The sequence below is a fragment of the Anolis carolinensis genome, chromosome 1 (genome assembly GCF_035594765.1).
Source record: "Anolis carolinensis isolate JA03-04 chromosome 1, rAnoCar3.1.pri, whole genome shotgun sequence".
In the NCBI taxonomy this organism is placed as follows: domain Eukaryota; kingdom Metazoa; phylum Chordata; class Lepidosauria; order Squamata; family Dactyloidae; genus Anolis; species Anolis carolinensis.
Window position 1 is genome coordinate 279,042,760 of NC_085841.1, and position 16,785 is coordinate 279,059,544.

A 16,785-nucleotide genomic window follows, 5' to 3' on the forward strand; every position below is an offset into this window, starting at 1 on the left:
GTTTTTTGTAATTCAGCTACAGCACAGTAAGTAACAAATAGTTTTTGGACTCTGCCACAGCATGTTTATGTGAGTGAAGCTCAGCTCAGCTCAACGGTGAGAATATCATGTTTGCATAATGCCTTGCAGCACACTTCAGTGAAAAAGCAGAAGCATCCTGCAAGTTTCAAGAAAAGAGTGCAAATACCAATGTTATTGTCCTCTTAGGAACAATTCATGTGATCTATATTATCTTGAAGAAGAACTTTGTAAGGAAGCCTACTGTGTATATATGACAGAGTCACATGCTGTGTTTTTATGATACAGCCACAAGATTCCTTTCCATAGGTAGCTACTGATGGAACAGTAAAGAGACAATGTGGTTTTCAGGAATGCAAAACATACGCTAAAATTAGTACTAGAAATTCATTTCTTTCTCCTTTTTATTGAAATATGCTTCTTCGAAGGTAAAACATTGATAGGTTTCATATTCATCTTCAGACACATTTCAGATTAATAATAATAATAATAATAATAATAATAATAATACTTTATTTATACCCCGCCACCATCTCCCCGTGGGGACTCGGGGCAGCTCACAATGTTACAAAAGATATTCTTCATCTCTTATATGGAAAAATGTCATAGCAATTGTATTTGATTAAATATTTATTAAATAAATAAATAAATAAATATTTAATAACATACAATTTCTATGAGTTTTGGCAAATTCGTATAAAAATAATAAAATTATCAATATCTTAATTATTCCTAATCCATCTTTCTTCATTTCATGAAGCAGTAGGTAAGAATCTAGAAAACTCTTTATACTAAATGAAGTTTTCAAATACTTGTCAAAGGCAACCCTAAATACAACATGTTACAGTGAACTAAACAGGATGTAACCAAGGTATATGTCAACATGGCCAGATCAGGCATGTCTAGAAATGAGCACAGTTAGTGGCACTAAAGTATGCAAAAGCTTTTAAACCCGGACCTCTGAATTCCTGGAATATACCAGTAATATTTTTGTTAGAAGTCAACAGGAATTAGTATATCTGCTCCTAATCCATACCCATCATCCCCATGTTTTCCCTGGCCATCATTTTTTAAAACATAAAATGATATCTGGTGGTCTGGTATGGTTACTTATTAACGTCTCTTGAATTGATCCTAATTCTTAATAAATTTTGCTTAATATCATCAAAATTACTGAAGTGAGTCAAAGAAATTAAACTAAAAATTAAATTCATCAATCACTTTTTATGAGCCATGAAGAAAACTATGAAGGAAATAAATTTTCGTGCAAGATATTATTTCTCTTACATGCATTTTATACTCCAAAGATATTCACACCTGAAAGCCTGGAAGCAGACTGGCTAATCAAAACTTTTAGTTGCTATGTAGAGTAGTACAAATCAGTTTTTCAAAAGATAACTTACTAACTTTATCATTCCCAATACACAGAATGCTCTCAAAATATGAAATAACTGATACAAAAACAGTCCTCTGTGCACCACAGTTCTCTTTGTAATATAGAAGTTACTGTGATACAGTACTACCCCTGTATCTATGGGACTGATATCCAAACTTTTATTTGTCCACATCCAACAAATTTTGCATTTTCTAGATCTTCCTGCACAACTCTATGGTTCTTAATTTCAATAGGGTTTGCTATTATCTATGGTTTCACTATCCACCAGATATATCCCCTGTAGATACCAGGATCTGCATCGTAAATCGAGTTCAGAGAAATGAAATTCTCATTCAATAACAAACAATTCTTTGGAAAACCACAGAGCTTTTAGGTGTTGTTGAGGTAAACATTCCATCGCTGCCTTATCCTTCAGCCCAGAAGTTCTCTGACTAGCACACAACAAAAACAAAACATCAAACACAAAGCAAACAAATCCATTGTAAAAAAATATATGAAAGGTTGATTTCTTGATTAACCTTCTGCAATTGGAAAGGTTTCTTCCATTCAGTGAATAAATTCCAATCCAGTGAAGGTCCATAATGAGTCCTAGGGATAAGAGATGTGATGTTTTCTCAATATTTGCATAGCCCAAAAATATTCTGCACAGAAATACATCTGGGAGTTGATTTTTGGGAAAGGCATGTGATTATGAATTCTTTTGTCCAAAATATTGGATTGTTTGCACAAAGAAAACTTTTTCAAGATCCCACATTTTGTCTAATTTTGGATCTTTTGTAGAAAAAAAAGCAATAATGTCCAAAAATGTGCATTAAAGTGCATTAAAAAGTTATAAAAATATCCAGAATTTTCATGACTAAATTTGTTTCTATTTAGCCTTATGGAGATTTTTTGTGCAAAAAATAGTTTTTGCAAAGAAGTATTTTTGTAATAAAAATGGCTGCCTGTAAACTGATTTTGTACCAGAAATGAGAGGGTTTTTTTCAGGGAAAAAAAATTGGATAGAATTCTCAGTACTATGTTATTTTTTCCTTACCATGGTTTTTCAGTATCAGAAAACCTATTTCTTAGCTAGGGAATGAATGACAGTCAATATTCTTTCTATCCTTAAGTTGAACTTTCTATCCTTAAAATGAACTATGCTCAGGGACAAGCCATAGCATCTGTACTGCAGGCTTTTGTTATTATTGAAGACTAGCAGTCTACCGAGTCCGGCATGCGTGTCAGCTTATATATTACTAACATTCCTAGAGATAATGCAGTGTACTGTCAGGGAGCATAATTCATCTGCTGTCAGGGGTGGTGAGTACATTTTACTGTTACTTCCAATAATGTTCCCAAGAGTAACACGTTGCTTTTACTTACATCCATTAACATCTATTACACAAGCCTGTACTTTGGCTGGTTTAAATGTATTTTGGGGTGCTGAAGTTAAAAAATCACACAAAAATAACATACCACACACAGTTGTTTCACAAATTCAGTATTTTTATCAATTTGATTATTACTCACTTTTGAACAAGTTCAGATGGAGATGTTGCAATGTGATTTCTTTCCATGTTTTTGAATAGATGTTTGCTTTTCATATCTACAAATTAAAGCATTTTGAAAGTTCATTAGAAGACTTTAATCCAGTTCTTATTGTTTGCTCTTTAATACCCAAAGAAATCTTAGTCCCATTTAAAAACATCAAAGCTAGTTATGAAAATAATTATGTGATGGAGCAAATCTGAGGTCATTTCTACATTTAGAAGGTTTTATGATGATCAATTTTACAGTGTTATCTATAGACTTAAGAAAATACCCAGAAATAATGAAATCTTCTTTCTGCCCTGGAAATTTCAGTAAAGTCACCTATTTCTATCTCTTGCATGGATTCTGGAGTGGCAGTGTTTTTAGGCCACCACAACTTAAGCTATTCCTCCTAACAGGTACCCTAAAGTTAAACAGATGAAGGAAACCATGATGGCAGGGAGAAAGGTCTATATTGGGCCACAATGGTATCTCCGTAACACTTCTAGAAGTCAGCTGGACCAGTAATTCAGCTATACCAAATCAAGAGTGTCCTTGAATATATTTGAGGCATCTGGGTAATTTGGGGACACAGGGACTAGCTGTATGGCAGAAAGAGACAACTGTGAAGTTCAGGAGGGATATCAAGAAATCTGCCAATACCTGTCACGACCCAGGCTACAGAGCACCAATAACCATACGCAGAGGCCAGATTCTATCTAATATCTTTATTAAGGAAATATATAAAGTTAGTAAAAGCAAATGTAAAAGATAGTCCAGAAGCAGACCTTTCAGGAAAGGTCAAAATTAGTCCAAAGAAATAATGTCCAATATGAAATATTAAGGTCCAAAGTTGTAATCCAATAACCGAAACACTCACTTTGCCAAGCAAAGTGAGGGGAGATGACAAGGTCCTTTAGTCCATAAACTTGAGCAAGGCTAGGAAATAACTTGATACTTGAAACAAGGCTTAAAACGTGGAACAAGGTAACTAGGAACAAGAACAAGGTCCGTGGAATAACTTGGTAAAATCCGTGGAACAAGGCAAGGATTGGTCCTGGGAAACAAGGCAAAGTCCGTAGATAAACAAAGGCTGGGAAGCAAGGCGAAGGCTGGATAGCAAGGCAAGGCTTGAGCAGGAGCGAGGCTTGAATCGGAGCGCGCTGTCCAGACACAACTCGCTCCGTAGGCTGACGAATTGACTCCGCGAAGTTACTACGCGGGTAAAACATCTATATAGAGTCTAACTTTCCCACCGAAGCAGTTCTCTGGGAATCAGAAACGAAAGCTAAACTCTGAGACCAGATGTTAAACTCCTTAAAGATTCTCACGAGAAGCAGTCTTAATTGGCTACATTCTTAGCTGCAATCCTCGCACTCCTGCGCGAAGCTGAATCCAAACTTCTCTGTTGTTTACAAAACTCCCGGCGCAAGAACACGGGAGAAGTAGGCTCTGGGCTTGTTTGACATACTTCTGGGAGACAACTTTCTTGCAGGTGCAAGGTTCCCAGATCTGCCTGGGAAAGATCTGGCTGAGAGGAATCCAGTTCAGACTGGGAAGGTAAAAAACCCAAGTTCTCATCTTCATCAGGAATTACAATGTCCTGAGCAGGACTACAAGGCCCATGGATCATCACACTATCCCCCTCCTCAAGGCCCCTCCCAAACTGGGGCCCTCTCCCCGAGGCGCGAGGTCGCGGCTTGGCGGGATAGGTCTGATGAAAGCGACGGGTTAGATCAGGAGCGTGAACTGTGGAGGCGTCTTCCCAAGAGCGCTCCTCAGGGCCAAAACCTACCCAGTCAATGAGATATTGCAGGCGGCGGCGGTGAAAGCGAGAATCCAAAATGTCCTCAACCTCGAACTCCTCCTCCCCATTCATCAAAACAGGAGGGGGGGCCGGTTGGTCTGTATCAGGACGCACACCTTCCGCCGGAAGGAGCAGGGAACGGTGAAACACTGGGTGGATGCGCATTGAACGCGGAAGTTGGAGTTTGAAAGTCACGGGGTTTAATTGCGCCACCACTGGATAGGGGCCAATGAAACGGGCATCTAACTTCCGGCAAGGGCGGTGGGAGGGCAGAAAGCGAGTGGACAGGAAAACCCGATCTCCTACCTTGATTTCGGGGCCCGGCTGGCGATGTTTGTCAGCGTGGCGTTTATAGTCCTCCTTGGCTTGGTCCAGTTGCTGGAGCAAAAGTTGTTGTACCGCTGTGAGTTCCTGCAGCCAATCCTCTGCTGCGGGAACTTCTGAAGTTTCAATGACAGGGGGAAAGAAACGTGGGTGGAAGCCGTAGTTTGCAAAGAACGGCGTTTCTTTTGTAGAAGCTTGAACTCCATTGTTATAAGCAAACTCTGACAGTGGTAACAGAGAAGCCCAATTGTCCTGTTGGTAGTTTACATAACAGCGAAGATACTGCTCCAAAGTGGCATTGGTGCGCTCCGTTTGCCCATCTGTTTGGGGATGATGAGCTGAAGATAAACGAGAGTCTATGCCCAATAGTTTTTGTAGTGCCTTCCAAAAACGAGAGGTGAATTGAGAACCACGGTCTGTGACTAAACTCTTGGGCAATCCATGTAGTCTGAAAACATGTTGGAGGAATAGATCTGCAGTCTCTTTGGCCGTGGGAAGACCTTCACAGGGTATGAAATGGGCTAACTTGGTGAAAAGGTCCACCACCACTAGGATCGTGGTGAATCCACAGGAAGGTGGTAGGTCAGTGATGAAATCCGCAGAAATTATTTCCCATGGGCGAGATGGGGTAGGAAGGGGATGTAGAAGCCCTGAGGGTTTCTCCCTTCTTATCTTGGAGCGCTGGCATACTGGGCAGGTGTTGACATATTTTTCCACATCTTTGCGGATCTTGGGCCACCAAAAGTCCCTTAGGATCAGATGCATGGTTTTAAATAGTCCGAAATGCCCTGCTGGTTTGCAGTCATGACACAGACGAAGCGCTTTTTCCCTGCCCGGTCCGGGTGGGATATAAACATGATTTCTATAGCAAAGCAGTCCGTCTTTAAGCGAAAAGGGAAAATGCAGACCTTGACGAAGTTGGTCCTGCGCCCAGGCATCTGCTTGCTGACTAGCCCTGATTTCTTGAGCACAGATGGGTCCTGGAGTAGAGGAAGTTGAACCAATGGGAGTGGATTTGGTGTTCCCCACTGTGAGCGTGGCAAAGTTCTCGGGTTGTAGTAGTTGGGATTCAAAGGTCTCCTTGCGTCCTGCAGCGTATTCCGGTTTACGTGACAGGGCGTCTGCTTGCTTGGTTTGGGCTGGGGTCACATAATGGATCTGGAAGTTGAAACGTTCAAAGAATAAAGCCCAACGTTGCTGCCTCTGATTTAGTTTGCGGGCAGTTCTTAGATGTTCTAGATTACGATGATCAGTGTGGACTTCAATGGGAAATTTGGCCCCTTCTAGCCAATGTCTCCAAGTTTCAAAGGCTGCCTTTATGGCCAGTAGTTCTTTTTCCCAAATGGTGTAATTCCTCTCCGGTGTGGTTAGTTGACGAGAGTAAAAGGCACAGGGATGGAGGTGGTCTCCCACCGGTTGTAAGAGTACAGCCCCAATTGCCACATCAGAGGCGTCCGCTTGCACCACAAAAGGGGTTCCAGGATTTGGGTGCTGTAGAATTGGCTGGGAGGTGAATAGTTTCTTTAGTTGCTGGAACCCTTTCTCTGCTTGATCAGTCCAGCGGAAAGGCTGCTTTCCACGGATGCAGCTAGTGATGGGGTCGGACCAGCGGGCAAAATCTGGAATGAACTTGCGGTAATAGTTCGCGAACCCCAAGAAACGCTGCACCTCTTTCTTGTTAGTTGGCGCCCGCCATTCCAATACTGCTGAAACCTTGGCTGGATCCATGGAAAGCCCTAGAGGCGAGATGCGGTAACCAAGGAATCTACCTCTTGTAGATCAAAGGCGCATTTTTCCAGCTTGGCATAAAGTCCATGATCCCGCAATCGTTGTAACACCATTTTGACGTGGTTCTCATGTTCTGATTGTGATCTAGAAAACACCAAAAAATCGTCCAGGTAGATTATCAAGAACCTGTCTAGATAGTCCTGAAAAATGTCATTGACAAAATGCTGGAACGTTGCGGGAGCTCCGCATAAACCGAAATTCATAACTCGGGACTCGAATAATCCGAACTTGGTCTGGAAGGCGGTCTTCCACTCGTCCCCTTCCCTGATGCGAACTAAGTTGTAAGCCCCCCGAAGATCCAGCTTGGTGTAAACCTTGGCTCCTCGAAGCCGGTCCAGTAGATCTGAGATTAAGGGCAGGGGATAGCTGTTCCGCTTGGTGATATTGTTCAATGCTCTGTAGTCCACCACCAAGCGTAGTTCCCCTGACTTCTTCTTCACAAACATCACTGGGGAGGCGGCTGGGGATTGAGAGGGTCTGATGAATCCCTTGCGAAGGTTTGTCTCTAGGAATTCCCTGAGAGCTTCTTGCTCTGGTTCAGTCAGGGAGTAGAGATGCCCTCGCGGGATCGGGGCCCCCTCCACCAAGTCAATGGCACAGTCATAAGGTCTATGTGGGGGTAATTTTTCGGCTTCTTTCTCATTGAATACATCCCAATACTCGGAGTACTTCTTTGGCAAGGTGATGATGGGCTCGGTGTCTGTGGCATGGCAGACCTTGGCTACGAGGCAATGGTTTTGGCAGTACGGTGAAGCAAACTGCAGTTCTCTGTTGGACCAGGAAATGTTAGGGTCGTGGAGAGTCAGCCATGGAATTCCCAAAATCACAGGGAAATGGGGGACCTCGGTAACAAAGAAGGAAATCTCTTCCATATGTTCCCTTATCCACATCCTGGTGGGTTCCGACCACTGACTTACGGGCCCCGTCTTGAGGGGGCGGCCGTCTATGGCTTGCACCACACGGGCATTCTTGAAATCATGATATTGTAATCCCAGAGAGTCGGCATACTCTCTATCAATGAAATTGTTGGTAGCTCCAGAGTCTATCATGGCGTGGATCATGACGGGTCCCCTTTTTGCTGACCATAATGTGACCACGAGAAGGAACAGGACCCCGGTTGGCGGCTCTTGAATGGATTTTTTGACCGGGTTGGCGAGCCTCTCTACACCCGGTCGTTGGCTTCCCCCGCCGGCTGTGTGCCAGTCGGCTCAGACGCCTTCGTCTCCGTGGAGGACGCCGCCGCAAGACGGGCGGCAGGCTTCCCTTTGGCTGGGCACTCTCTGGCGAAGTGGCCCCCGTTCCCGCAGTACCAACAGAGGTTTAAGCGTTGACGACGGGCCTTCTCGGCGGCATCTAGTCTGGGACGCACATTGCCCAACTGCATCGGCACCTCCTCGCCTCCTCTGGGGTATGGGGTTGGCGGTGGGGGTCTCCACACTGGACGTGGCTGAACGCTGGCGGGAGCGGGGGGTTTTGCCCCGGCTCTACTGCCCTGGCCTCGAACCCACTGTTTCCTGTTGGCAATCATGACTTCAGCCCGTAAACATTGATCAATGAGTGCCTCGAGGGTCTGGGGAGGATCCACCTTGGAGATTTCTTCCAGCATTTCAATGTTGAGACCCTCCCGGAATTGTCCTCTGAGGGCTACATCGTTCCAGCCGGTGTTGTGGGCCAGCACTCGGAACTCGGCTATATACTGAGACATAGGTCTGTCTCCTTGGAAAAGGCGACGGAGTTTGTGACCGGCTGCCTCCAAATTGTCCTCGATTCCCCAAGTCTCCTTGAGGTGGTCCAAGAAGTGTTGCGCTGATCTTAGGTGTGGAGAGGCTTGGTCGAACAGTGCCGTCGCCCAGTTGGCCGCTGGCCCGTCTAGAAGACTGTAAACCCACGCCACTTTGCTGTCTTCTTGGGGAAACTCGGCATCACGGGCCTCTAGATAAGCTTGACATTGGCGACGGAAAACATGAACCTTAGAAGCTTCTCCAGTAAACTTGGTAGGCAACGCCATGGCCGGGAGGCGGATTCCGCGCTCCCGCAAGCCCTTTATTTCTCCATCCTGGGCGTTGAGTCTGTCGCGGATGCGATCCACTTCGTCCTTGCTGATGGTGTAGCTCAGTGGCTGCCCACCGGGCACGGTTCCGGTAGACATTCTGGCCGAGGTTAATTGGTGCTTAGGGTGGCGGAGTCAAACTGTCACGACCCAGGCTACAGAGCACCAATAACCATACGCAGAGGCCAGATTCTATCTAATATCTTTATTAAGGAAATATATAAAGTTAGTAAAAGCAAATGTAAAAGATAGTCCAGAAGCAGACCTTTCAGGAAAGGTCAAAATTAGTCCAAAGAAATAATGTCCAATATGAAATATTAAGGTCCAAAGTTGTAATCCAATAACCGAAACACTCACTTTGCCAAGCAAAGTGAGGGGAGATGACAAGGTCCTTTAGTCCATAAACTTGAGCAAGGCTAGGAAATAACTTGATACTTGAAACAAGGCTTAAAACGTGGAACAAGGTAACTAGGAACAAGAACAAGGTCCGTGGAATAACTTGGTAAAATCCGTGGAACAAGGCAAGGATTGGTCCTGGGAAACAAGGCAAAGTCCGTAGATAAACAAAGGCTGGGAAGCAAGGCGAAGGCTGGATAGCAAGGCAAGGCTTGAGCAGGAGCGAGGCTTGAATCGGAGCGCGCTGTCCAGACACAACTCGCTCCGTAGGCTGACGAATTGACTCCGCGAAGTTACTACGCGGGTAAAACATCTATATAGAGTCTAACTTTCCCACCGAAGCAGTTCTCTGGGAATCAGAAACGAAAGCTAAACTCTGAGACCAGATGTTAAACTCCTTAAAGATTCTCACGAGAAGCAGTCTTAATTGGCTACATTCTTAGCTGCAATCCTCGCACTCCTGCGCGAAGCTGAATCCAAACTTCTCTGTTGTTTACAAAACTCCCGGCGCAAGAACACGGGAGAAGTAGGCTCTGGGCTTGTTTGACATACTTCTGGGAGACAACTTTCTTGCAGGTGCAAGGTTCCCAGATCTGCCTGGGAAAGATCTGGCTGAGAGGAATCCAGTTCAGACTGGGAAGGTAAAAAACCCAAGTTCTCATCTTCATCAGGAATTACAATGTCCTGAGCAGGACTACAAGGCCCATGGATCATCACAATACCTCCCTTACCCTTTGCCCTGTGGGGCAATTGATTAATTATATCTAATGGTGGTGTGGGAGAGGGGCGTTATTATTTCTATTCAGCAATTTCTCATTTTGTTTGTTTATATCCAAGGATGGGTTTCAAGGGGTCAATTTTCAGTGTTGTAACACAAGACTTTTACCTTAGGCAATCCCTCGTAGCTCGAGGACGATTGTCTTCCATCCTTGGTGTCTTGGGGGTGGGTTCTTAGGTGGCTGAAGAGACCTATTCTTGACCCACATATTCTCCCACAGTGAGGACATCGGTTTCCAGGTGGAAGGCGGTCCCAGTCAGGGTTAGCTTGACGCTCCTTCCTCTACAAGACTTTTATGAGATGCTTCTTAGATAAGAAGACAGACAAGCTATTATTATTATTATTATTATTATTATTATTATTATTATTATTATTATTATTATTATTGATGCTCTGCTTTATTTCCCCTTGAAGGGGACTCAAAGCGGGTTAACATAAAAGCATTAGCAGACAATTTAAAATATACAAATACACAAACATTAAAACAGAATTAAATATTAAGTATTTTAAAAATTCACAGTTAAAATAGATGGCATTATCTCTCCATTAGTGTGCTGAACAATTTCCCATTATTTTTTCCTGAAAAAAAATTGATGGGAAAATGCAAGCATTCATTTGTAGTTTTAAAACTTTTTCCCAAGCTCTGCAATATCTTTGCAGTTTTTGTATACTTGCTTGAAAAAACGTTTAAAAAATGAAAGAACCTTCCTAAAGATTCAGCATAGGATTTATTTCTGTGTTGTAAACAGGTATCACAATAGGAAAACAAACCCCTTCAGAAGCAGAGTACACTCAAAGCTTCTTTTCAGTAGCTCAGCTCACAGCTTCCTTTGTCCAAGCTTCATTGGTATGCATTTAGCTACAAGGCAACTGGTGTCATCAGCCACACTGAACTGAAAGAAGATAGTAAGGTGCCTTCAAACCCCTTTTGTTCAAAATAGTAAGACCTCTTGGAATTCATTTGAACCACAGGGAGGACGGTATCAAGTCAGTGGGGCCACCCATGTCAGATTAGACCTGAACACCAGCAGAATATTCTCTTCTGCAATTTCACTCACCCTACCTCCATCTCTCAAAGTTCCTTGTGTAGGAATCTTACTGGATTGTTTTTACTTCCATGGAAACCCCAAATAAAGGGCTTTCTCCCCATGAATTAGAGTCAGAGTGTGTTTTTGGTTTTCTTCCAAACAGAAAACATTTTCTCAGTAGGCAATGCCAACCCATTTATTTCCTTCCAGGGCTGAACAAAGTCTTTCCACAAAAGGATACATGCATGTTCGCTGTGAATGCTAGATAAAAAAGAGAGTATTCTTTCCATACAGCTCATCTGTGAAAAGTTTGTGCCATTTTTATTTCTAAAGCAGCAAAAATATTTTATTATTCATTCTACAATAACACAAATTTACATGGTCAGCTTTGCTTGCAATCCCCTCCCCAGAAATGTTCAAGAATTATTATGTATGAAAATGGGGGGGGGGGGCACTGATAAGTTTTGCAGCTGTCCTTTTTGTGTGTGTAGAAGATACAAAGACACAGCCAAGCAGCTGAAATTAACAAAATGAATTTTAAGCGGGAGAAATGTAAGGCAGACAAAAACAAAATGCACAGATATAGAATTGGTAATATATGGCTTGATAATATGTGAAAGGAATCTAAGGATTGAATACATCACAAGTTGAACATGAATCAGTAGTACCATGTGGTGAAATCCAATCCACTGCTAAGCAATCAATAGGAGTATGGTGTTTAGATTGAGGGATATAATAGTAACCCTCCATTCTGTTTTTATCAGACCTCACCTGGATACTTTGTCCAGTTCTGGGCATCAAAATTCAAGGATACTGACAAGCTGTAATTTATTCAGTGGAGAATGTTCAAAATTTTAAAAGATCTGGAAACTGTGCCTTAAGAAACATGGTGAAGGGAGCTGAGCATTTTTAGCCTGGAGAAGAGAAGGTTTAGAATAGACATGGTTGTTATGTTTAAAAATTTGAAAATATGTCATATTTTAGAAGGAACAAGTTGTTTTCTGCTGCTTCAGAGATTAGGACATAGATTGATAAATTCAAAGTATAGGAAGATAATCTATTTAACATTAAGATAACTTCCTGATGGTAAAGGCTGTTTTATAGTGGAATACACTCATAAAGGAGTTTCCTTCTTTAGGGGATTTTTAATAGAAGTGGTTTGCTGTTTGCAGGTGATTGCAATGGATATTCCTTATAGGTTCCTACAAAGCCATAATTTTATTTTAATGTGTGTTTTGAACTTCGTCTTCGAGGTCCTCCAGCCCGAATAGGCAATGGAAAAGTATTTATGGAATTCACTGCCCATTGAGATTAGGCAAGCTCCCACTTTATTAGCTTTTAAGAAAGACTTAAAAACATGGCTCTTCCATTGTGCTTTTGGAGAGTAACTGTCATATACTTCTTTTCTTACTCCCCTCCAACATCTATCCTCTAGACTGTTCCACTATCTTATGTCCCTGGTCCCTGTGGTTTTTATTCTTATTTCTTTCTCACCCCGAGTTTTAACTTAGTGTTCATGTGGCCCGCCCTTGTTTTTATTGCTTTTTTGACTTTGTGCTGTAATGTATATTATTATCTATTGTATTGCTTAATTGTGTTTGATATGTCATTTTTATATTTTGTTATATTGTATTGTTCTGGGCATGGCCCCATGTAAGCCGCCCCGAGTCCCCGTTGGGGAGATGGTGGCGGGGTATAAATAAAGTATTATTATTATTATTATTATTATTATTATTATTATTATTATTATTATTTAGGGAGTTGAATTATTTCTGGAAGAATAAAGGTTCCCCATCACTTAAGTAAATATGGCAAACCTTTAAGTAAGCATTTAGCAACTAAAAACTCTTTTATTGCAAGCTCTATTGTTTGTATGTGCCTTTGTCACTTGTTGGCTTATGTCAATCACATGTATTTCATAAAGCGTTCTTAGTGAAGAACTCTTATGAGGTGGTTTTGCCGCTTCTGCCCTCTGAAACATAACCCACGGCAGCTTGTATTCATTTGTAATTGTCATATCCAATCCAAGTACCGACCAGGACTGACTCTGTTTAGCTTCAAAGATTAACCAGGATCTGATGCCTTTGGGATATCAAGACTGATGTTCTATCTCTATTACAGTGTCTAGAATATGTTTTTACATAAGAGCAGCATGACCCAGTTATACCACATAAACTGAATTAATTGAATATACATATGAGTTGCATAAACTAATTACAATTAATTCCATTGATTTTCTACTCTAATTGGGGCTAATAACTGAGATTAGCATAACTCATAGCACTTTGAAAATATTAGGACTTATTGCCAAGGTGTAGCTGGTGGCTTCTATGTCAGTAAGGTTTTAATCTAAATTGTAAAAGACCTATCCAAGGTGCTGAATCTGGAAAGAGATAGGGTTCCATTCCTTAGAAAATCTCTTTAAAGTCTGAATTATAAACTGATTAAAACAGATTCACTGTTTGTCATGCCCCATCAAGACCCTCACTGTTTACCCCTAGTTAAACGCTTTTTAGTTATAGGGATAAATATTTATGTACAGTTTTTGGGGAGTCAGTCTAGACAGCCTCTTTGCATTTGAAGCCTCTGTCACCCTGCCCCTTTAAGAATCTTCTCAGGGGCAGAGCCTCAGGCAAGGCGCTTCTGGTTCTTGGAAGAGTCAGGTCTTTACTGACTGGAAGGTGATGAGAGAATGAGGCCGGAAGGTCTACAAATAGCATGTTCAGTCGGAGCTGTATTCAAATCCAGTCAGAGTTAAATATTGAGACCATCTTAGAAACAGTTGAACATCATACAAGAAAGAGACAATAAGAAGAAATAAAGATTCAAGAGCCTCAGTTCGGCTAGAACTATATCTCAAAGACTTAACCTCTCCTCATAAAGACTTTGAAGTGAGACTCAGGAGGAGAGAAAGTCTAAAATTCTTGTCAATAAACTCTTGTTTTGATTCAACTATATAGTCTCCAATCTGTTCCCTGCCCAGTCAGTTCACCTTCCAAGTTGTTAAGATAGTGTGGGGGTAGAACACTGTTGGAATTCATCATATAAATATACAAAGACCAAAGTATTAATTTAGATATATTAAACTGAAGACCTACAATTTATATTTGCTGCTATTTCTATTTATCTTTTGGCTCCTGGACTCAGAGGAAACTATATGGAAGACTAGGAACCAACACCAACACAAGACTAGACCAACACAATTTAGAAATAAAGAGCAGAATTAACTATAGTAACAAAAAACCCATATATTAAAATCTACTATTTCATTGTCTAGACTGGAATATGTTTTTATATTACAGGTGCTATCTTTCTGGGATATCTGTTATGACAATTTGTTTATTCTTTTACTAAAACTACAACAGCCTAGTATTAAGTCAACACAGTGCTTTTCTCCTCAGTATTCCTCAGAATATGATCAATATCTCATGTGATTGCACATGCTGTAAAATTATGCAGTTTTTTTTTTCAAAACAACATGCTGAGATATATAACAGAATACATAGGCATGAATCATTGAAATTCTTTCACCATCACATAGCAATAAAAGGCCAGTTGGCAAAAGAGGATCAAGAAGTAGAACTCAGCACTTTCTGGATTCTAAGATTCAATCATTTCTTCCAAATGAGTGGGAATAGAAAGAAATATCTGTATTAATTATTTTATTATGGCTGGCATCCTAGTAATGAATTATAATAGTCATAATAACCCGTATCTACAACTGGGCTTCTGTATCCATGGGTTCTTCATCTCTGTATCCACAAGTTCTGTGTTTTCTACAATCAGCCTTCCATATTCATGAGTTCTAAATCCAGGGGGACAACCAATCATGACTCTAATGTAATGTGTATGGGGGGCGGGGGGTGGAATCCAAAAAACAAACCTTGACTTTGCTGCACTACACTATTTTACTATGCCATTGCATAAAATAGGACTTTAGCATCCCAGTTTTTAGTATCCTTTTAGGGGAGATCTTGGAACCAAACCCTAGAAGAAACCAAGGGCACACTGTACTGACCAATGCAGTCATTATCTAAGTATGTTTAATCAATATGTGAAGAGAGGTGCAGGCTAGCTTGACTTCTCCATCTGTCATTCTGCCACTCTTCTCATGTGGAGAGTAGTGAGTCTGAATAGCAAAGCTTTCCTTGTGCACGAACCACATGATTAAGAACCGTGCGTGTATTTTACTTACAGAATTATTTAAAAGAGAAAGGCTACTTGGCTCTTGCATAATTAATTTTAAGCTTTCGTAACTGTCAAAAATGACTACTATGCCAGCCACCAAAAAAAAAGTCCCTGGTTCCTGCTCTTCTCGGTTTCTACATTTGACAAGAAATGAGTCATGCTGCACATTAGCTAGCCGTTGTGTCAGCCAAAATGAGTTGAAAGTAATCTGTTGGGGTTTTTTTCTATTTGTCTATAGGGAAATTGTATAGAATAATACTAATGCAATAAATTTATCTGGCACAAAGGAAAGAGCTTATTCTGCTGTCCCCATGTCAGGCAGGGGCTTCAGATAAACACAACAACTTATAGACGTTCATACTCAAATCAATTCTGAGGTGGGGAGCCTATATGAATAAAGAAAATGCTACCCCTTCATTCAATACATGAGAGTTTTTGAAGATAAAAGATGAGGATAGAACGAGGAAGACGAGGAAGCAAGGGCAGCTCTTCCTAACCACCCTCCAAAACAGGAATTCTTTACTCTTAGCAGAGTTACACCAAAAATAAAACCTATTGAAATAATAGATGATAAGTCCATAGAAAGAGTAAAGATACAAAATATATTCATTTAAAAGTAGTAATAATAATGATGATACCATCAGTTCAGCTAAAGCAATTGTAATGTAACTAGCATATAGGAATGATAAAAATGAATTATAAAATTTAACTATATTAATTAGTCAAGGCTTAATAAATTGGAAATGGAATATTTTATGAAGTTTATTAAATATTAATACTGATTTCATCCAACATCTTCTACCAGATTTCAGCACTGTAAATTCTAAGCAAGAGAACTGCCTGCCTCCAGTGGAGCATATCTAGATTATTTTGCAAAAGTTCCAAATAGTCTAAAATGTATTTGAAAAAAGATTCTTTAGCCAAATACTTCAAGAGCTTAAAAATAATAATCCATCTAGGTCTTGTCTACATTAACCAAAAATCTAATACTCCATGAATGGACCACTGGAAATCTTCATGGCACACATTATTCCAGCTTTCTTTGGCCATACTCTGACTTTGGCTCACATTGGGGTAATCTGCTGTCCAAACACCGCTGCCATCTAGAATATATCATGCTCAAGTTGCTGTTGCCACTCCTTCTTGCTGGCCACATACTCTGTAGCAGCACCTGTCCCCCACCTTGCCTCTGTTGACCGTCTCCTTCTTGTTAATCCCATAGGTGCCCCGTTCTGGCATCAGCAGACACAATCATAGTGACCAGGTACTTTGACAGAGCTCCACACTAGCAATGGCAACACAGAGAAAGTTTCAACCTCGTGGGACCAGTTTAGTCCTGGCTTATCTGGATAATGGCTGAAGATTCAACATGTGCATGTGGGATCCAGGATTACTCCAGGGCAGATTTACACCATGCTAACCTGTAGAGTAAATGAGCCCCAAGAGTGAGGAAATGAGAGAAATAAAATATTACAAAGCCATGATAAGACCAACAACAGA

The 16,785-nt window shown here is 41.2% G+C and overlaps 1 long non-coding RNA gene across 1 annotated transcript; it reads right to left on the bottom strand.

Annotated features, from left to right (window-relative positions):
- Positions 1-404: 404 nt before the first annotated feature.
- LOC134295404 (uncharacterized) lies at positions 405-10,423 on the bottom strand. Its single transcript, XR_010001962.1, has 3 exons — positions 10,178-10,423; positions 2,927-3,002; positions 405-2,002 (listed from the first exon to the last, which is right to left on the bottom strand). It is a non-coding gene; the product is annotated as an uncharacterized LOC134295404 (long non-coding RNA).
- Between the last annotated feature and the right edge of the window lie 6,362 nt (positions 10,424-16,785).